Source organism: Stegodyphus dumicola, chromosome 8 (genome assembly GCF_044657685.1).
Source record: "Stegodyphus dumicola isolate Sdum_Otavi_A_Nest chromosome 8, ASM4465768v1".
Classification (NCBI taxonomy): domain Eukaryota; kingdom Metazoa; phylum Arthropoda; class Arachnida; order Araneae; family Eresidae; genus Stegodyphus; species Stegodyphus dumicola.
In genome coordinates this window covers 47,792,412-47,815,286 of record NC_140775.1, presented here as the reverse complement: position 1 = coordinate 47,815,286, position 22,875 = coordinate 47,792,412, and the positions used below count along the sequence as shown (strand labels likewise).

The 22,875-nt window shown below is 32.5% G+C and overlaps 1 long non-coding RNA gene across 1 annotated transcript; it reads left to right on the top strand.

The window, feature by feature from the left end:
• The first annotated feature begins 461 nt into the window (after window positions 1-461).
• LOC146995808 (uncharacterized) lies at window positions 462-22,306 on the top strand. Its single transcript, XR_015042563.1, has 3 exons — window positions 462-619; window positions 11,070-11,258; window positions 21,611-22,306. It is a non-coding gene; the product is annotated as an uncharacterized LOC146995808 (long non-coding RNA).
• The last annotated feature ends 569 nt before the right edge of the window (window positions 22,307-22,875 follow it).

Genomic DNA, 22,875 nt, shown 5'->3' with positions numbered 1-22,875 from the left:
TCACATGCCATTTTTAAGGTAATATGACTGAGATTAAATATAATTATGTTTCATTATTAAAATTATTAACTTTTTAATTAAAAACACTTGAATTTTATTTTTAGTCCAAAGGGATTTGAATCCCGAAGGACTATTAGTTTCGTTTTGGCATTTTGCGTCGGACTCATAAACGTCGGTTCACTTTTCAAACTGTTGCCACAAAATGTTAGAGTCCTGCATTACATTTGAAGAAATTAAATAATGAAAAATCTGCATAAATGTATGTATATTTCTCGTATTGTGATAAAACAATGGTACATAGAGTCATCGAATTTTGAATAACGTAATCCTCCAACGAATATGAGCATGTGGAAGACCAAATTTGAAATTTGAAATTTGTTTTATGATCGATTTCCTATTTTTTAAAACTTTGACGAATTTTTGATTAACAAACTCAAGGATTTCAAAGCGAGCAATGGCAACGTTGTGCAGAAAAAACATTTTTATCTCCAGCGCGTGAGTCTCTGTATCGGAAATTCTAAAGATATGCTCGTTTTAAAACTACGAGTATTTTGCGATATTGCTGTTGCACTGGATCTTATGGTTTAAGTGCGAGGAACATGATATTTGATAAAGAAAGGTAACACACAAAATGTTAAAAAACGCCCCTTCGGACGTAATTTAAAATCTGAAACATTTCAGATTTTTTTTTTTTTTAAATTTCTTTTTAGTTTTTCCTTTAGTTCATTTTAGTTCCTTTTTAGTTTAGGAATATTAAAACAGTTAAGCACAATGAAAACTTGGCTAAGAGATACTTTATTCTTTACTTTAAACTGAGCTTATTATCAAAGTTTAAACATATTTCTCACTGAAAGCTTTTTTGAATGTAACAATTATAATTTGGTGATTTTCTAGAAATAGTTTCTTTTGGACTTCAGAATAAATTAAAATTGTCAGCTGACACCCTGTCAAAAAAATGAATTCCAAATGTAACCTCTTAATCTTTAAACTACAGCAATTCGGAATAGTGTTTTTAATTTTTATTTTATTTATTTATTTATTTTGGGTGGGGATAGAACAACTCTCAGAAGTCAGCATATCTACAAATTTAAGTAAAATCATCTCAAACTGTAGTAATAAATATGTAACATTTCATTAGAGATTGGGAAGATTATAAAGAACTATGCATATAATAACATCTAATAAAATTTTGTAACTACATAAATATATATTTATAGAGTCATCAAAGTTCATCGCTTTTAGATTCTAAGTATACATATTATATAAATTCACCATTCATTAATAGTATTATATATAGTAATAGAAAAATAGTATTAATGTTTCAAATTGTAATTTTTTAATAATTTCTCTTGCATTTGCTGTATATTTGTTCAAGATTTATGGATATCAGTTACATAACATGAAAAATACACAGAAACCAGCTAATCTTATATTACAGCTGATTGTGAAGGAACAATTACAGTGCTCTTAATTACAGTTATAGTGCTTTTAAATCTCCCTACGGTAAATAGCTGTTTTCTAGACATTAGATTAAATTAATTCCATTATCCATTAGAAAATAATTACAGTGAATTATATCTATTGACGACATTTCTAAGAGGTCACCTTTTGAAAGAAACCTGTATTTTTTGTGAACATAAACAAACATTGCCAGTGAATATCACATTTCTAAGATCACCATATCTACAACCAAAATCCTTTAAAACCATGAACGGTTGCGTTATAGAGGGCTCGCTATATTTTTAATAAAACATGTACATCTTCGTTATACACTTGCTACATTTTGATTTTCTGTCAAAGCAGAGGAACAGGCGTTCTATTTTTATTTAGAAGTATGTGAAATTGAAAAAAAAAGACACTATATGACAAAAATGGAATTACATTCAAACACACACCTCTTGAACATGTCTGAAATTCATTATTCTGCTCAGAATAAATTTATCTAAAGAAAATGTTTAATAAATATTAGAACACAAAGGCTAACTTAGGTCAAAGTAGTAAGGGTCAGTTCGTTTGAATATCTTTTCTTAATCATAATGTGACTTTTCGCACATCGAATGAAATGGGAAAGACAGAATAAGTGCGAATGGCAGCAGACGAACGACACTATTTCAAACTCGGCATGAAAAGAGAACGGACGAAATGACACTAAGCCAAGGGAAGGCATGCCTTCGTGGAGGACATTTTAAAGGAAACTCGCTCGTACACATGTTACGCAAGGGGAAAACCACGAAAGTGCCCATGCTGTCAGCCTTTCCATCGGAATTTAAACCCCGGACCGAGCTACCAGTGTTCAGCGTTTTTTAGCATGGAGGTAGGAAAGGGAGGAGGGGCCATTCCGCGGTAGAAGTGAAGCACTGCTTTGAAGCTTGGGTCACCAGACGGGGTGTTCTTTGTTTACATTCAGAAGCTCGCTTGACAAGATTCTGATAGTATTTCGACACACGACAGTTCCATAGAAATCGAAAAAGGGACACTTTCGCATGAAAGAAACATTCATAGTGTGATGGATAATAGCAATTTGTATAGTTTACTGACATTTACGCAAAAATCGCATCTTGGTTATTTTTCGATAACTAACAACAGCGATTTTGATTATGAATTTGTTTTATAAAATTCTAAGCTGTTGCACTACAAAAATATAGATTTTAAGAAAATTGCTAAAAGAGATCTGCCAAAATTTATTTTCTAGAAGATTTGAAAAGTTTGAAACTTGATGGCTAAATGTAAATATAAAATTATGTATGTTAAAATATTTGTAATTAGGCACATAGGTCAGATTAAGATTTTATTAAATAGAGTAACGCATGCAAGGGCTATCTGCCTAAAGAGATAGATGCCATCGTGGAGGAATTTTGAAGAAAAACTGACCTTTGAGTGGGTATTAAAAATAATACTTATAATTTTCATTCAAATTATATTCATATATATTTTTTATGTAAAACTTTCGGGTGTATGCTAAATTAGTGTAAATTACTTTACACGAAAAATATAGTGAATGCACAGAAATTAAAGATTTGCACATGCCGGAAATGATAAATAGGAAATATGTATGGGTATTTATGCACGTGCTTGCAAAAAGCATATATCTGCCTTTGACAAAATACTTAAATATTCATTAAATTATTTATAAATGTATTTGAAATGAAGAATTTATTCACTTATAAACAACTGTGAAAGTACTGTGAAGAAATCTAATGATTAAATGTATCTAATTTATAATGATTATAAATATTATCTAAATATATAATAACTTTAATATTGAATTGTAAACATAAATTGAAATCCTGTTGACAAATACGTTATAAAACTATTTAAGCAAGAATTGTTCGTATTGGAAAGCAATCTGCTAAAAGGTATTGTAAAGCAAATGCTATGAGATGTGCACTTAAGAACGTAATAAAGAGTTTTGGAATATGTATTGTTGAAATGAAGGGTAAAAAAAAAAAAAAAAAATCTGATAAGTATAATTAAAAGAATTATTCCCTTTTCGCTAATTCCTAATAATTCTCTAATTTAAAATGAACCGAATAGAGCATTAATTATAAATTGACTTACATTTTTCGATTTAAAAGAAGCCAAAAAACCATGTCATATTTAAGAAAGAATTTTAGGAAGAAGCTCTATAAATAGAAAAGAAATAATGCATAATTTTAATATTAATAATACAATAAACTTTGATCTTAATTTTTGTACCTTAACCGAATAAAATCGAATTACCTTAATTTTTTTTCCTAATGTAATTAACGAAAACTTGTGAAAATATTTCATTCAAATTAAACCGTCCTGTGAAAAGTATAGCATTTAATTCAGTTCAGAATGAAGAAAATATATACATTTATATGTATATTTGCGACGTAATTACAAAATATTTACACCAGAACGCGTCAAATCCCATAGAACTCAATGGTAAATGACCCAATTTTTTGGTCACCACGTAGGGATCGCCGGTGCTTCAGAGCAGGGTACGGAGAAACTTGTTTAGGACGACTTCATCTTACTTCCTACCTCCATGTTTTTTACCGCTTAGCCGCTGTTGAGCCTTGTGCCTACATGAAAAGCTTGAGAATTGGATGACTGACGCTTGCTTAATGTACAGCTTTTACTCCATTATTTATTAATTTTTATTTGTCTAACTAATTATTTATTTTTTCTGATATTTGAACTTTTTCTCAGATTTATTTTCAAAGGAACAATGTCTAGAAAGTTTTGCGAATCCAAAATAAATGATTAAGTCTTAGATGAGATACGTTCTACCAATCGAAAAATTTTTTTTCACGTTTAGAATGTAACATATGTAAGTTGTTATGCATACTGCTTATCTCAACTATTCTTATCTCAAAAAATGCTCAATTTTTTTTTCTCTTTTGAAATCAATAGAAATTTTTTTTATGAAACTAACCCCAGTAAAACATAGAATTTTATGTTTGAATGTTAGCTTCAAGAATGGAGCTAACAAACAAGTTATAATCCTTCACAGGAGCATGCAAACTGTCAATGACCTTCTGTAAGATTGCTGGTGACTTCTCACTAGTCAAAAGAGTCCGCCAAGCGGTAAAGTCGTGGAACACTGGAAGTTCAGTCAGAGTTTCCAATCCCGCAGACGGGCTGACTGCATGGGCCGTTTCGTAGTTTTCCCCATGTGTAATTTGTACATGAGCCAGTATCTCTTAGAAAGACTTCCACGAAGGCATCCCTCTACTCAGGCAGATAGCCCTCGAGGCTTTGCTGTGCTCACATACACTAAACCAAACCAAACTCACTAATCAACTTGATGTTCAGTAACAATAGAATAAGGTTAAAGGTTGAAACCTTTTATCCAAGAGTACACCTTGTGCTTAACATATAGACTACTGCTTGTGATGTTATGTTACGTAGAAGTAAAGGAGCCACCTAATATTTACCTGAAGTAAGTACACATTAGCTCTAAACACAAACTAGAAAAACAACAACATTCCGGCGTCTTCGAGTCACAATGAAATTGTGACTCCAGCCAACACCGCAAGTTCTGCACCTTCGAGCGTTAAATTAAAATGCATTACATTACATGATATATATAGCGATACATAGTTGTACATGTATATGTTTTATGGCATTATTTATTGTAATGGTACAGGCATCATCTTTCAGGACATTGCATATTGCAGTAGATAAAGGCATGATGTTGATGATGTTCTTTTAGGGCGTGTTTGCAAATATGATCTGTTTTCATGAGTGTTTGCTATCAAAATTAAGTTAGCTATAAAATTGTTTACAAAGCTTACTTCATTCTGCATATTTATGCTTACTGCTTACATTTAAATATTGTTGTACAGATGTGCTGATACTTTAGCTACTCAGTATTGACGAATGAGTTGCTAAAGTTTCAGCACAACCATACAACAATACTTAAATTGTTGTGTTGATATTTTAACAACTCAATCGACAAAATATTGAGTTGCTAAAGCATCAGCACAACCAATAAAACTAAATTTTCAAGGTAATAAATAGAGGATTTCAAGATTAGCCTAACAGGCCTTTTCAGAAAATTAACTTACTGTTGCACTTAATGCAACGGCTAAACCCTGACAGCAAAAGTTGACATAGCCAATTCTCGCAATTCCTTTCAATCGCAAAAGCGTCGCCATAAATACTCTTCACTCATTTGCATTCTAAACATGTTTACTTACTAACTTATTTACATCCGGGTGAGGAAGCGGAAAGTAGAATTGACAGTACAGGCTGAAATAATACATAACAGGATAGTATTTTCTCCCTCCTTCCAGCATGCCTTCGCGGTGTAATGGTTAGCACACTCGGCGCGTATTCGAGAGGTTCAAGTTAAGAGTCCAGGCAAGCACATTGCTAAATTTTCATATCTCCTGCATGATGCCTGAACTAAAAAAAAGGTGGTGGATGATGATTCTTCTCCACCAAGATTTGACGACTGGGTCCCCTAATACCCAGTGGCCTTTAAAAGGGGGAGTAAATAAGGTATTTTCTCCCTCCTTCTAGAATGCCTTCATGGTGTAACGGTTAGTACAATTGGCTCGTATTCGAAAGATCCAGGCTCGAGTCTCGAAGAGGGCATTGCTTATTTTTCCTTTCTCCCGCATATATATATATATATATATATAATAATTTATTTCCTAAACAGTATTGATTAATTGATTATATTATCTCCTAAGTTTAATTAAAGTAGAATTATTTTAAAAGCGTGCATCCATACTGGTAAGTTATATTTTGAAAGATGTTTTGAAGTAATTTGAAAGCAAAATGTTAATAATGTTTTAACGGGGACTGGAGTTAAATCATCATGAAGAATAAAATTTCAATTGTAAAAGGAAAAATTAAAACATGTAATCATTGTCATTGATCGGAAATTAGTTGACTTTTCAAGGGGAACAAACCAACTCCCGTTCAATGAACAATAATTGATAAAAATACGTAAATACGAAAGTGTTTCGTCTTTACTCGAGTTATAAGTTAAAGCCAAACCGGCAATTCTAGTCAGGCCAAATATTTCCGCGAATAGAAGGAATTATGAACCAATGCTGATATTCAAAGACTTATTCTTATGAAGCATTTTAGTCAATTCAATTTGGAGTAAAAATCAATTACTGTAGAGAAATCCTATTTAACTCGAGTAATCGTCCCCGACACTTTCATGTTTATGCATTTGAGTACCATATTATTTGTAGAAATTAAACATTGGAAATTGTCATTATGAAATCGAATTCAAAGTAAAGTTGAAATAAACATAGAAGATTATAAAAAAAGATAAATAATGCAAAATTTGTAAAAACAAATCAAAGACAATATAAAAATAATATAAAAAATAATATAGAAAATAATATATAATAAGAACAGTGAATGTACAGGAAGATATAAAGGCCAGAAAAGGTATTAAGTAACTTACATTCTTTCTAGTGGGGGAGTTGGCAAAGTGTTCTCTTCGTGTCTGACTCAGAAGTGTAGGGTGTCCGAAAATTCTTAACGGCAGTAGGGGCTTTGAATAATATCAGTCGGTAAAACTTGAAGCAATTTATGGTAGTGGGTGGGACTTGGAATTCTCGAGGGATGTATTTTGTGGAGTTCTTATCTGAAAGACACCATCTGTTAAGATTTTTTTGAAAATACTAGTGAATGGAAATTAATTAATTTCTGGCTAATTGTCGTGTCGCAATGATTAAGAATTTAAGAAAGGAAAAAAGCATTTTCACTGTCCAAGAGCTAATAGACAGTTACTTAATACCTTTTCTGGCCTTTATATCTTCATGTACATTCACTGATCTTATTTATATTATTTTCTATATTATATTTTATATTATTTTTATATTGTCTTTGATTTGTTTTTACAAATTTTGCATTATTTATCTTTTTTTATAATCTTCTATGTTTATTTCAACTTTACTTTGAATTCGATTTCATAATGACAATTTCCAATGTTTAATTTCTACAAATAATATAGTACTCAAATGCATAAACATCAAAGTGTCGGGGACGATTACTCGAGTTAAATAGGATTTCTCTACAGTAATTGATTTTTACTCCAAATTGAATTGACTAAAATGCTTCATAAGAATAAGTTCTTTCAATATCAGCATTGGTTCATAATTCCTTCTATTCGCGGAAATATTTGGCCTGACTAGAATTGCCGGTTTGGCTTTAACTTATAACTCGAGTAAAGACGAAACGGTTACAGCCGAAAACATCGCGGCAAAAACATCGCGGACGAAAACATCGCGGAGAAAACAACGCAAGGCGAAAACATCGTGGGAGAAAACATCGCAGTTCTAAAAGATCGTGGTACAAAACATCGTCGTCGAAAATAAAGCGGTTCAAAAACTTCGCAGTTTAAAAATATCGCCGTCGAAAATATCGTGGTAAAAAATTAAGTATCTATTAATCATCGCATGACGATAACATCGCAGACATGCTTTTTTCAGGCTTTAATAACTGTAAATGGATATTCCCATAATGATTTGTGAGCGCAAGTGATGTAAGGAAGGATAATTTTTACTTTCACATTTTTTTATTAACTAATAAATTTTTGCTGAAAAAATAAGAAGGAAACTTAAGCATAGAAAATTAAATGCAACTTAATAGATTATACTTTTTATGAAAAATTACCTGTAAAATCTTTATTAAAAATAATTTATTATGGTCTTTGTTAGTTAACTATGTCGATTTAAAATTCTATTAAGTGCTATAAGTTGCATTAATTTTCTATGCTTAAGTTTCCTTTTTATTTTCTCAGCAAAAATGTATTAATAAAAAATATGAAAGTAAAAATTATCCTTCTTACCCTCTTGCGCTCACGAATCATTATGGGAATATCCATTTACAGTTATTAAAGCATGTCTGCGATGTTATCGTCATGCGATGATTTGTAGATACTTTATTTTTTATCACGATATTTTCGACGACGATATTTTGTACCACGATGTTTTAGAACTGCGATGTTTTTCTCTTTGCGATGTGTTCTCCCACGATGTTTTGTAGCACGACGTTTTCGCCTTGCGTTGTTTTCTCCGCGATGTTTTTGCCGCGATGTTGTCGGCGGACACCAGACGAAACACTTTCGCGTTTTCAACCATATGAAAGTTAAAATGAAAAATATTACTTGTACGTAAATTTTAATATATGTAATAATTTAATGTTTTTAGAAATAGTTCAGTAGTTTTACTTTTAAACAATGGCTTTGATATAACAAGCATGTTTAATTAGTTCATCAAAAAGTTGTTAGAGACACTATCAAATCAGGAACTAGCATATTTTTCCACTCTGCAGTTTTACTGCAAAAACAGTGAATTATCCCTTTAAAAATGGTTAAAAAATATTTAATTCCTTTCATTTTCCAATTATTGAAATTTTTAAAATAATTGAAATTCTAACTAAATCCTTAGACAAAAGGTTATTCAAGAACTATACTAAAGAAATGTAAGAAAGGGGTTAACTTCAGTTACAAGCGGAATTTCAGATAATGTTATTTTCTAGTAGGTAACTAACAAAAAACATTTAAAATCCTCTTTAATTGTTCTCCTGCCACACCCTCCCTTCTGAGGCCTTCTTTGGCGCCCCAGGTTCCATAGGGAATAAAGCAATTAAGCAAGGCTCTCCTCTCTTTAACTGCTTTTTCACACAGCTGGGGGCAAAAGAAAAGGAAGGCAATGGTTTCCTGCCTGAATAGCCAGCGGCCAGTTAGAAAACTACATGACAAAAGCCCACAAGACGAATGCCCACTTAAAACCAGCACACATTTTCAGGAAATCCAAAATAACTACGACTTCCTGAAAAATTTTACGAGTAATTATTATGATTAAAAAAATTAAATTTCAAGTGGGAATGAAATTAATTTATGTAAAATCCAAGTTGTCAAAATTTAACTGGATTATTTGAAACCATGCTTTTTATTCACCATTAAAACGGTGTTTGCGCTTAATCATAATAGAATACTGTACTTTTATTTTTTTTCGTTAAAATGAAAGTTCGGCTTTAATTCTCCATATTAAATTCATATAATGCAAAATTTTCTGTAGTGTTAAATTATTCATAAATTATTCTCTGTATATGATGAAAATTTACATACATATTATACTGCTTATAATTTTGTAGAATTAAAATAAGCTGTGTGGCCAGTATTCCCTTTCACCTCCCTTTGTCACACTTATACAAAGGCACTTCCATTTCTTGCGTAAATGTAAAAACAAAGATACATACATGTATATGTTTTTAATTATATTATTTTGATTGACTCTCTGTACTATATATATATATAGGAATTTAATTCAGCCGGAGACGAAAATGAAATGTGTTCCGCTACTTAAATTTATTGTTCAATTATTTCTTATTCATTTATTTTTTATTTTATCTCTATTCATGACGTATATATCGGTGTGGGTTTTTGTTAGTGTGGACTTTTATCAGCGTGCCCTTCTATCTATGTGGGCTTTTATCTGTGTGGGCTTTCATCGGTGTGGGTATTAGTCGCGTGGGCAATTATCCCAGTGGGGTCATTTTTGTGGGCTTTTGTCGTGTGCACTTTCGTCCTTTTGTCTGGTCACCGCATGGACTTTATGTATTTCCTTCACAATGCATTTTGCTGTGAAATGACAAACATTGTACAGTTAATAATTAAAAATAAAAGTATGTTTTGACTAACAAAACTAAAGAAAGGAATATTTATACATGATTAATAAAAATTAATTATTCATGTAATATTATATCTAGAGTAAGGTACCATCCTTATACTCATTATTGGAATTGTCGTATATTGATACTTTGATACCCCCTTACTTTGTTTAAAAATTTGAAATTAGATTCCATTTACTCAAAAACCAGTATTATATTTATTTGTTCCATCTGCTTAGTTACACTTAAGTGCTTAAAGTTCTAGTCATTGTACAAGGCATATATAATAAATATGTTTTTCTCCTATCTAAAATATCTATTTGTAAAATATCTTTTGAAGTAAATCTTTTAATTATAATAATGATTAATCTTTTATGTGGTAAGATTATGTAAATTATGTATGGATATTAGATTTAAGTGACTGAAATTTAAAAATTTCAATGGGAAAGTGGTGTTTACTTGGAATATTCCCATGATTCTCGAGTTACCTGGAGTCTTGTTAGACAACAATGCTGCATAAATGTACTAGACCCGTTTGGCAGATGAAGCTACTATGTATTTTTCTGCACTGCATGGAAAATAGAGGTGTGTTCTTATACCTGTTACCCATCATCTGGCTCGTAAGTATGAATAAAATATTAAGATACTTATTTATTGATCTATTATTTATTGAAAAATATTTTTATGATATAAATCCAGATGTATTGCATAGTTACAAGAACTATCTATTAGTTTTCATGTTAATTCTAAGCTTTATTGTAAATTTTATTTTTTTACTTTGAAAAAGAATAATTGTGATGAAATATTATATTCTGGACGATTATATATCTCTAAACCACAGAATTTCTAGCAGCAATTTGCCATCAGTGTCAACATTAAAAAATCATTATACTGAATAATTCACCTTATAGCTGTAAACTGCTAATATTTTGATACAATTGGACATATTATTTTAGGATATGTCTCTTAATCTTCTCTTAACTCGTTCCATACTCAAATCATCCCCTTAGAAGCTAAGATTGAGAATACTCGTCTCCTCAAGCAACAATTGGATGCTGTACGAGTCGCATCGGACATGGACCAGCATACACCTCTTACGGCAAAAGCAAACTGTGATACATTGAAAGTACTGGAGCCCCTTAAGGGTAAGTGTGTTTTTAAATATCTCAGTATGCTAAAAAAACCCTTAGATAGCCTTGCTAATGCTTTTAATGATAATTTTAAGTTAAATATAAAAAGAAAACAACATGAAATCTCGGATAATTCAAACGCTAATTCTAACCACGAGGATGGTAAGCCTATAAGGCATACATACGTATAGTATATTTTTCAGTTGCAATACCTTATTACCACTGAGAATTTTTTGCGATTCCCAGGACGCCATAATACAGTCAAAAAGTCATTAATTCAGACACCCATAATCCGGACCTCAAAGCTACAAACTTTCTGCGCATGCGTCGCGTTTACGTGTGCTCGTAAGACCTTTACGGCTGTGACTTTGCCTGTGCACATGCGCATAATACGTTTACGCATGCGCGTTTAACGTATAACGGACGGTATAAGCTGAGCTAAAATTATCTAATTCAGTTAATGTTGCAGATTGCGTTGTTCCTTAATCTTCGAATTGGATCAGGCTTATTATTTTTTGCAGACTGTTAGAGCAATTTTATAAAAGTAAGCTTGAACTTTCGATTATGTCAAACAGAATTTCCGATATATATTTACTAATATGTACAGGATCTACAAAGCAAAAGTATGTTTCGAAGTCCATTAAACAAAAAGTGGAATTGCTGCAAAAAATGGAAAAAGGCATATCCTTTGTTTCTTAACCATTCCGAAATCTGTTTATCAATTTCATGCTGCTCTGCGGGGGGGACATCGCAGCGCGCAATGAACTGGAAGTTGATTTGTCAGCACTATCCTTATCTTCAGGGCAAATGTTTTTATTTTATTCGGCTTATAATTCCTTACTAAATGTAGTATTTCATCTCGATGTATTCCGTCTTTGATATGATTTAAATCAAATTCCTTGTCATTATAAATATCACAAGTACACATCAAATAGTTTTCTGGTTGCAATTTTCTAATTTCGACTATGCTTAATGTATGCTTTACGCATGTGCTTGTTGAAAGAAATGTTTAATAAAGTAAACAAATAAATATTAAGCTTTTTTTTGTAAATTTTGATACCCTTTAGATCATAATTGTTCTTTATTTCATAAATAACGGTTTCATATTTTTAATTGTATAATTTCTGCATGCCATCTTACCAGATTTAAACTGATGATCTATAATCCGGAATCGCCAAAGTCCCGACGAGTCCGGATTAACTACTTTTGACTGTATTTACAAAAATTCTGTGGAACCCAATAAGTACTGCGCAAATCCGACACATGCGTGAGTGAAACTGTCAATTTTTTCTTTTGTACACTTGCAGTTTTAGGTCACTACATTTAATTTCTAATTTTAAGACATAGAACAATGTGAACATTTTAAATAAGTAACAGATGAAATGACAGCGTCACGTGCAAAGCAAGAAAAATGAACGTTTCTATTATAAAATGAAGGCGTCGAAACGGATTCATTTTTTTTTCTTTGTCTGTATTGCCATATCTATTTTAAGATGTATTGTATTATGTAAAAATATTTGGTAATTGTAAAAGTATTATAATAAATTAAAGAAATATCAAAACTGCTAAAATTCTAGGCAACCCCCTGCTGCAAGTCCAGCGACTCCAGTTTAAGAAACCCTGGTATAGACAGACAACCCGGCGAAATTACACCCTAATTGAGATACAGACATAAAACTTATATCAAAATGATGGGGCATGCATTTGCAGTTGAAAGCAGCAAAACGCATCAAAATGGATCATTACTTTCGAGTCGTGTGATTTTGATGCGGCTTGCTGCTTTCAAAAGCATTTTCCTACAACTTGCATCCTATTTGAGATGCAGATATAAAATTTGTGGAGCATGAAATTGCTATTGAATGCAGGAAACCGCATCAAAATCGGACAATCGGTTCCCGTGTAAAACAGATTTTAAAAAACTGTAATTCTTAGAGATGCATCAAATTTCATTGCCATGAAAAATATATTTCGTCCTCTGGACCCTGAGAACGATACTAATTATGTCCAGAATGCAGTTAACACTGTAAATCAACGAAGCACTTCAAGTCAAAATTTACCTACACCACCACAACCAAAAGTTGTTCCTCCAGTCAAAAATTCTACAATGATATAACCAGGGCAAACAAGTCCACAATACCAATTTTAAATCATATCAAATCCGAAGAACACAGGAAAAGGCCTAAAACCATCCTCAGAGACATACAATAAAGGTTTTTGATAAACGTTTAATTACTGTAAAGGCCCTTATTTTTGCAGGCCGTAATTTTCACAAAAATGAATATATCGGTGATTTCGCGAGTTGAAAATTTCACGAATTTTATATGAACAGAACAGAAAGTTGAAAAATTTTAAAAGTACTTAAGTAAAGTTGGGGGGAAAAAAAAGTATTTCGCAAAGCTTTGATTTTTGCGATTACGACGGGCTCACGAAAATAAGGGCCTTTACACCAGTTTAAAAAAGACCCAAAAAACTAACTAATTATTCTTTAACTAATTATTGTAATATACCTAATTGCCTAGCTTAGCACCAAAAATTGGGAAAATTAAAATTTTTATTCCTATCGGATCACTAATTAATATTGAAGCAAGCTTAATTTAATTTTTCCATCATGTCCTCTACCCCCTCATTCACTCAGCCATCCCTTTAAATTAGTATGGATTGAAGACAAGAAAGAATTTCAACCAATCACAAAAATGCTGGTGGAAAAAATTGAAATAAGTGAGAGATGGAGCGCTTAACGAGGATCCTTAAGCGCTCCATCTCTCACTTTGTAATCACAGTTCAACAGCTTTCGGCCATGAAGGCGGTAGCTATCATAATCATACCACACACTCTACAACCAATCACGTTCGTCTCGATCTAGTTACTCAACCGTAAACCACAGAAGGATTTTTCGCCGATTTAATGGCTATATCCAAACTAAACAATAAAATTATCATAGGTAGAGACTTTAACTCACACCACAAAAATCGGAACTGCAGAAATGATAATTCAAATGGTCACATTGTTAATCAATTTGCCTCAACGGCCAACTTTACTGTTGTAGCTCCCTCCTACCCAACATGCTATAGATCTGCAAGCATTATTGAATTTTTCCTGCTAAAAAATATTTATCAACCATCAAGGATAGAAAGATTACGTGAACTATTCTCTGATTATAACCCTGTTTTAATGGAGGTGAATATCAGTAGCTATAGTACATCACACAAAAGAGCCTTTATTATGAACTGGGTAGCTCTAAACAACACTCAGTACCCGTTACCCGCGATACACAGTGAAGACGAGTTAGACGCAGTTATCGAAGATTTTACTAGCACACTTAGCCGTGCTCTGAAAAATAGCAAGGCGGTCCCGTTGACTGGTAGGGCCAGAGATCCTGCTATTAGAGAACTTTTAGCTAACAGAAAGAGAGCTAGAAAAATATGGCAGAGGACCAGATGCCCAGAAGTTAAGAGAATTTTAAATCGGCTGAATCAGGAAGTCAGTACACGCACAAAACAAATGGTCTAGATATTTAGAATCACTCTCTACTGATGATCATGTATATGGAAAGCTGCTTCTAGATATAATAGATGCTACACAAATATTCTGCCTCTTAATGGCCCCTCTGGGATCACATACACAGAAACTGAGAAAGCTGAGTCACTAGCTGATCACTACACTACTCAGTTTTACATTAACATCTCACACCCAGACACAGAACGCACAGTTAGTTACACTAACAATTTATACTTTTCATAACCAAAAACAGACAACATCCGTCTTGCTAAACCTTCGGAAGTTAACACCGCCACCTCCATACCTGTCCCTTTCAATGATGTTCGATCGACTATTGCGGCTTCCCCGCTCTCTTCAGATGAGTATGCGATGAGAATCGCTACTCAGACTGAATCTGCTCTCATCTGTAAAGAGTACTCGTCCCCATTCATTGTCTCTCCAATTCCGGTGTTCCCGGCACCACAGAGAACGCCTTCTCCGATGGGCAGGCGTTAGAGGTACACACCGTACAGGGCGTCGTGCAAACAGACCACCACCCTGCAGTCTTCTGGCCACGGTAAAACGCGATATCTGTCGTCCAGTCGCCTGCGTCGTGTGTCTAGCGATTTCTCCCGCTGTCTGCCGCCTGTTTCTTCTGGCCTGTAAGGCAATATACCGGTCATCTGCAGGTGTGGTTCCTCGTGAACGACCACTACTAAACCCCCGGATAGCTGTTCCTGTAGTTTTAAATTGTCTCCAAAGTCGTGAAACGATGCTGTGAGCAATTCCGATCTCTGCAGCCACACTTGTCACACGGCGGCCTTCCTCCAACTTCCCAATGACCTCGGGTAAAAGCATCCAGATGTCATCTAACAGATTGATTATTCGCCATTTCTCGCCGAGGCAGCAACTCAGTGTGATTTTAACTGCTATACGGTGTGCAATCTCTTTGCCAGAAATACTGATCTTTCACCGACAACATGCTTTATACAACTCAGACACTCCCCCATTATGTCTACCTGCATATCTGCGCAAGTGCTACCGTAGATCACCTTACTTAATCTCGTGATTGGTCTTTCTGTCCGCTCTGCCTCTTCGTTCAGCTGATATGCTAATTTTTCGACTTCGTCCTTAATTTTTGCACACCAGTGTATTTCACGTGCTATACACAGGATAAAGTACAACCCAGGAACATGCTTTATACAACTCAGACACTCCCCCATTATGTCTACCTGCATATCTGCGCAAGTGCTACCGTAGATCACCTTACTTAATCTCGGGATTGGTCTTTCTGTCCGCTCTGCCTCTTCGTTCAGCTGATATGCTAATTTTTCGACTTCGTCCTTAATTTTTGCACACCAGTGTATTTCACGTGCTATACACAGGATAAGGTACAACCCAGGAACCTGGAAATGATGTGTGTCTTTGTACCCTTCTAAAGGAGTATGGATTGAAAACAGCCTAGGCCTTCCCCGTAGCACACTGTAAATCACACTTCACCCAATAGGATTACTCCTCTGCCAGCCAACAGAAGTTCAACAAGCTCCCGCCTACCACCTGACTACTGAACCATTCAGCCTTGAATACTCGAGGAGAGGGGGAAGAAAAAGGAAGAAAAGGGCTTTTTCTTCTCTCTCCGCCCCCGATTGCCTCTGCTGCTCACACTCCAACTAGCTCTAGGTTTTAACTTCAAAACTCATCATCTTATATTTGCTGCAAACTCTGCCATTACTACTGATTATAATGTCACAATTGCTTTCATTTCATTTCACTGCCATAACTGCTCTTCGAATTTTTATTTTTACGAACTTCAGCAACATTATTTCTTTAACATTCGTAAAAGTATTAACTTACTACACTGGGATAAGGCTATGCCCAGGAACCCACTACAACTGAACATTAGTTCATCGAGGAAGGGCATACTCTAAATGAAGCTGCAGATGTCCAAATAAAAAAGGAAAAGAAAACCTATTCACAATAAATTGTTTCAACAAAGGAAACGATTGTGTGATTTTAGATGACAGTCGGAGAGTATTAGTATCAAATATTTTATTTCATCATACCACCAACAAATATTTTCTTTTGTTTCAGAAGCCCATCAAAAACTTACATGACAGCAAATGCAAATCTAGTATAAATAACGTTTATGTTGCTAAAATAAATTCTGATTTCCAAAGATGGCCTGTTTCTCGCATTGTTGGTAAATCATGGTTGATGGGCATTAAGAATGGTCTTTCCTCTAATTCACTGGACACACACAAATTAGCAGCACGTTGGTGTTAATTCTTTTTAATTCTGTATTAAAATATACAACTTTAAACTTAGTTGACATATGCGGCATTTGAAGTGCAAATAATAAAAATTTTTCTTAAATACTATGCTTTGTTGCTTATCTTTTAAAAATTTAAAGACCTGGAATTCTGCAATTCTGAGTAAAAAATGAAAATAAAAAACAATTAACACCAACAAAAACTTGTGGTAACATGACAGACAAATTATTACAAATACTACAAAAGATCATGCCTTTTCATTTTATTTAACCATATGTTAAAGCAGTATTCTTTATTAGACCTGGAAAAGTTAGAAACAGGAATATATTTTACTACAAAAACTACACGACAATTTTGAAATTAGAAGCTTTTCTGTATGAATTCCACTCTAAAACAATGCAAGTGCAGTCTTGACGATAAGAAAGTCAAATTTATTGAAATTTAAATTTGTATTTCCATTTTAATTTTCATTTTCCTAAAAACATTTGTCAACTTTGCAGGATTTCATCTTCAAGTATATATGTACAGACATTTAAAGTTCTGATGTATTAACATCTCGTGGAAATACACCTATCCCTCGATTTATACAGTACTTACCTGTTTTACATGATTTCAGTTTTACACAGTTTAAAAATTAACAGATTTCAAAAACTTAGTAAAATAGTATTTGCTGCATAAATGCAAATACATACATTTGAAGTCATTTTTTAATCTCATTTCTTTGGTAACACTGGTGGCAACAACAAGGATGGGGATTCCCCGTGTTAGGGGAATCTCAATAGTATGTATATGTATTTCATAACAGTAAAATTTTAAATTATATGGTTCACGCGAACTAATGCAGCATCAGTATTTTAGCAGCAAGGATTACATCATTTTTATCTACATATCTGAATGTTTACTAGCAAGTTTTCAACATTTATAGTTTTTGTGGCATTTTTTATAATTTATGTAAATTTTTTAAAGTATTATAATGCCAAAACGATTTTTAAAAAAAAATCAAAAATGAAATTAGAAGCAAAAATTAAAATATTAGATCATCTATGTAATAGAGAAGGAGTAACAAATGTTGCTAAATTTTACTCCATGAATGAAGCCACAATAAGGACAATTAAAAAAAAAAAATGAAGACTCTACTAGAAAAAGAATTAGATATGGGTAGAAGACGAAAATTTAAAATGGATTCCAATTGATACTGATGCTATTAGAAACAAGGCTTTAAAAATTTATAAAGCACTTAAGAATCGGTCACTATCGACTTTGTCAGATGAAAAAAAGGTATCTTTTTCCACAAGTCATGGTTGGTTTGAGAGATTTAATAATATTTAAACAAAGGCATTCTTTACATAATCTAAGATTGAAAGGAGAAAGTGCATCTGCTGATTCGAATGTAACAACAATATCCAGCAAAATTTGCTGAAATCAATTGCCACGATCTCCTACATTTCTGATCAGATCTTCAATGCTGACGTGTCTACGTTGTTCTGAAAAAAAAAAAAAATACAGTCAAAAGTCGTTAATCCGGACTCGTCGGGACTTCGGCGATTCCGGATTATCGATTTTTCCGGATTATAGATCATCAGTTTAAATCTCGTAAGATGGCATGCAGAAATTCTAAAATTAAAAATATGAAACCGTAATTTATGAAATAAAGAACAATTATGATCTAAAGGGTATCAAAATTTACAAAAAAAAAAAAAAAGCTTAATATTTATTTGTTTACTTTATTAAACATTTCTTTCAATGTAAGTTGTTTAAGTTGCTTCATTTTATGTGATACTAATACTTTCTCTTTAATTCTATAAACAGACATAATTTCTTTTCAGTTAAAAAGTTCTGCTGTTCAAGTCCCGTTAATTGCTGTGCCGAGAATACCGACTAACTGGTCAATGGAAATTTTTTCGTTTTCACTAACCTCTCTGTCACATTCTTCATGTCTTTATCCATTTTTTTCAGCAATTTCACTTTTTGTTTGTTGGACATTGAAACATACTTTCGTTTTGTAGATCCTTTGGAAGTTCCAGCATCGGAAATTCTATTTGACATAATCGAAAGTTCAAGTTTACTTTTATAAAATTGCTCTTACAGTCTGCAAAAAATAATAAGCGGGATCCTATTCGAAGATTAAGGAACAACGCAATCATTAACATTAACTGAAATAGATAATTAGATAATTTTAGCCTACACCGTCCGTTATACATTAAACGCGCAGGCGAAAACGTATTCTGCGCTTGCTCACACGCATATGCGCAGTAGTCAAGTTCTTACGCGCTCGCGTAAAACGCCTGTGCGCATGTGCTAACGCGGCACATGCGCAGAAAGTTTTTAGCTTTGAGGTCCGGATTATAGGTGTCCGAATTAACGACTTTTGACTGTACCTTGCAAATCAGCTAGTGGTCATAAGGTAGTGAAAAGTCATACAATTTTTTTCTGTTGCAATGCTTCAGGCAATTATATAATGAAACCATTGGTTATTAACAAATCAAAAACACCATGTTCATTTAAAGGAACAAATATAAATAACCTTCCCTTTTATTGGATGCCTAACAGGAAAGCACGGGTCACTGCCATAAGGTTCAATGAATGATTTCTTACCATGTTTGTCCCAGATGTCAAAAATTATTTAGGTAAAAAAGGATTGCCTTTTAAGACTCTTCTTTTAATAGATAATGCACCTGGTCATCTTCAAAATTTACAACACAAAAAAGTAGAAATAGTCTTTTTGCCCAAAAAATACAACTTCTTTATTACAGCCATTGAATCAAGTAATATTTTCTGGCTTTTACAACATTGTGTATATCAAACAAACCTTTAGGTATATTTTAGAAAAAATGGAGAATAATGAATCTTACTCTTATGGATGCTTGGAAGAAATTTACAATCTTAGATTGTGTTGGACTGTCATATACTCAGATTAAACAATCAATGCTCAACGCATGCTGGAAAGCAATACGCTGGATGTTGCTAAAGATGAGAATGATAGATTACCATTAGAGTGTGAATATTCTCAGATCACTAAATTGGCTCAAACTGTAGTAGGAGAAGGTTTTGAGGATTTAGCTCAAGCATATATTAAAGGAATAATGGTTGATGAAGAACTAAATGAGGATGAGTTAGTTAACATGATTCATGAAACAAATAAACATGATGAAGACCAATCTGAACCAGCTGCATTCACAGCTAAAGTCATCAGTGTAGGACTTGAATTGGGAAGAAAATTAGGTAATCATTTTTTACAATATGACACAAATGTCGAATGAAATCTCCGATTCCAAGGGGAGCTTAGTAAGTGTTTAAATCTATATACGGATGTTTAAAAAGATTTAGGGGGACAAAAAAAAACAACAGGCAATTGTTAATTATGGATTTCATCATGAAGTCTAGTCGATGTGAGATCTCCCCTAATTTATCATCTATTGAAGCAGAATCGTATCACGAATACTCAAGTGATGAAAGAGACATCATACCAATCAAGAAGAAAAAACTAATAATTCATGAAAGTGATGTCAGTCCAAAATCAACTCTAAATATGAGAATATTTGTAGAAATTTCCTGTTCTTTCAATTCGAGCTACAATTTTTCATAAATGCTACATACTTTCATTACATTATCAGGTTGCATACTTCTGATGTCTGTGTAATTTATTTAATTGATGATGTAATTTATTTAATTGATAACTAAATATACTCGATTATGTTTTCACAAGGCTTGCTAATGTTTTTTTACATAACACGAAAATAATCATGCAATGCAATAAAAATAGAACATCACTTTCCTGCCTCAGAATATACTACTAATAACAGGTTGTTTAAAGAGCAAAATATACAAAATTTAAATTAAATAATTATTTCCTTTTACTCAGTTGAATATACATTTAATTCATAAACATGTATATGCAGATAAAATTAGCTATGTCAATAAAGTTCTGCAAAGAATAATGAACGTGATCCTATTAGTTAAGTGTTGCAACTTTATTTCATATGAAATATTTTCTATATAGTCATTCCTTAAAAGTAGTCTCTGAATAATTAAACCAATTAAATTTGTTTCTAAATGTACTTGGGTTAATTGATAAAAGCAAGGCTTTTTTTTAAATGGCAAGCTGATTTTTAATTGATTTCATACTTAGATACATCATTATACATACATTAATAAAATAAATAAAATTCTAATTATGTTAGGGCAGTTTCCATTTTGCTGGTGTTTACTAAAGAAAATTTTACAGATAGCATTTTTAACAAAAACGCTGTTTATGATCATTTAAGATTTAAAAATAAATAAATAAATAAATAAAGAGAGAGAGAGATTATTTTGTAAGTATTCATCAAGAATATTTCTTCCAATTTATGTTTTCGAAGAAACGCCTTTATTACACCAAAGTAAAAAAAAATTATCCCTCTACCAAAACTTAAATCTGTATCGATTAAAAAAGAACAGTAATGCGTATTTAATAAGAACACAGGAATAAATTGTATTAAAACTCAAATCTATTTGTAAATTGTTCTTCTCTAAACTTATGCTTTGAACCTGAAATATTTTGAATGAAATAGTGCTTTTTTATTTATTTTAAGACTTGATCTATTTTAAATTTACCTAAAATACCTAAAATAATTATTTTAGCTTTTCAAGAGTTTCTTTTACATTGCTGAATTTGATGAAGGTGTACAAACGGTGCCAAATTCTTGGTTTTGGGCTGATATGGATAAATGACATATGTAATATGAAAAAATGAATCAAACTGAACAAAATGATTGCATCACATCAAGCCCCAGATTATTGAGAACTTTGGCAATTTCACCGGGTTCTCTAAATTTTTGCATCGACAAGTATGATATTTTCTATAATTATGTGTTCTTGTTGCTCATTTTTCTCACTGTATAATTTAGAAAGCTGAATAGAACATGGAAAATGCTGTTATGAATGACATCAGTACCAAAATATTTTTAAAATATAGTAACATCTCCATTTTTAGTACTTTTATCCATAAATTATTAGTACGAGTTGGTAGTTTGGTTTTTGAATCTTAACATTATTTTAATTACCAGACTAGTTGTTTAAAAATAGGAATGCATGTATTAAAAAATTCAAAAATTAACAATCATATCAGGATATAATATATATTTGCTTTAACATTTAACTGCATTTTTTTTATACAAATTTGATGCTCTCAAAATCTATTCGGTCACCTTAATTTTGCAGTGGAAAAATAATGAAATAGTATAATCCTACAATTCGAAACCATAAAAATTCTATTTGATTTATTTATTGAATAAATTGTTGCAAAATATCTGAAATTTGCAGAATTTTATAAAATAATGTAGCCATGACTGTTAATTTAATTTTACATCAAATATTTCGATAATTATACATGAGCAAATAAATGCTGCTAGAACATTTAGATGTTTAATCTAACATTAAACGATTATTTAATTCATTCTTTTTGCTTTATGTTAAATTATTGTTTATGAGTGATAACGGAAATTTAAAATTTTCAGTGAAAAAGGCATAGAAAAGTTAAAGTTGGCTATGAAGTTTTCAGACATCGAAAAGTGCAGAATTTGGTGCGGAAACAACAACAAAAAAAAAAGAACACCAGCGATTTAAATTCTCCGATTCTTCAGATGAGTAAAAAAAGTAAACAAGTAAAAAACAGTAAAAAAGTACTATAGTAAAAAAGCTAGCAGAGCTGTGCTTGCCATTGCTACCAGAGTGCACACAAGGAAAATATTTTCAACCAGAATTTTCTGCATCTGTTTTAGCTAGTCCTCACTGCAAATCTGAGGACTAATACTCCAAAAGCAGGCTCATCAGAAAGACCCAATAAAGGTTTCGTACTGTTGCATTCCTGTACAGGTTCATGCAATTTGGAGTGATTAACGATGACA